Genomic DNA, 294 nt, shown 5'->3' with positions numbered 1-294 from the left:
ACACGTTCGGCTCCCAGCCGCGAGTCCTTCTGACCAGGTTTTTTTGTGGAGCACCACACTGCAGCCGGTGCCCGGAGGCGCGTCCCTCGGCCGCGGGGCACCGGCAGCGCGCTGTGGCGGCGGTGGGTGCCCGGTGCCGCCCCCGCCTGTGTGTGTGTGTGGCTGCGGGGGCCGCGGGCTCGGCGGGTCCCCGCGGGGACGGAGCGGGCGGCTGTTCCCGCTGTCCGGCCACCGCGGGGGTGCCGGTACGGACCCCGGGGCCCGGTGCGGGGGTGCCGGCTCGGGCCCCCCGGC

Source organism: Onychostruthus taczanowskii, unplaced genomic scaffold (assembly GCF_017590055.1).
Source record: "Onychostruthus taczanowskii isolate IOZ18803 unplaced genomic scaffold, ASM1759005v1 scaffold7, whole genome shotgun sequence".
Taxonomy (NCBI): Eukaryota; Metazoa; Chordata; class Aves; order Passeriformes; family Passeridae; genus Onychostruthus; species Onychostruthus taczanowskii.
The sequence above is the reverse complement of the archived record's forward strand: the minus strand, read 5'-3'. Positions refer to the sequence as shown.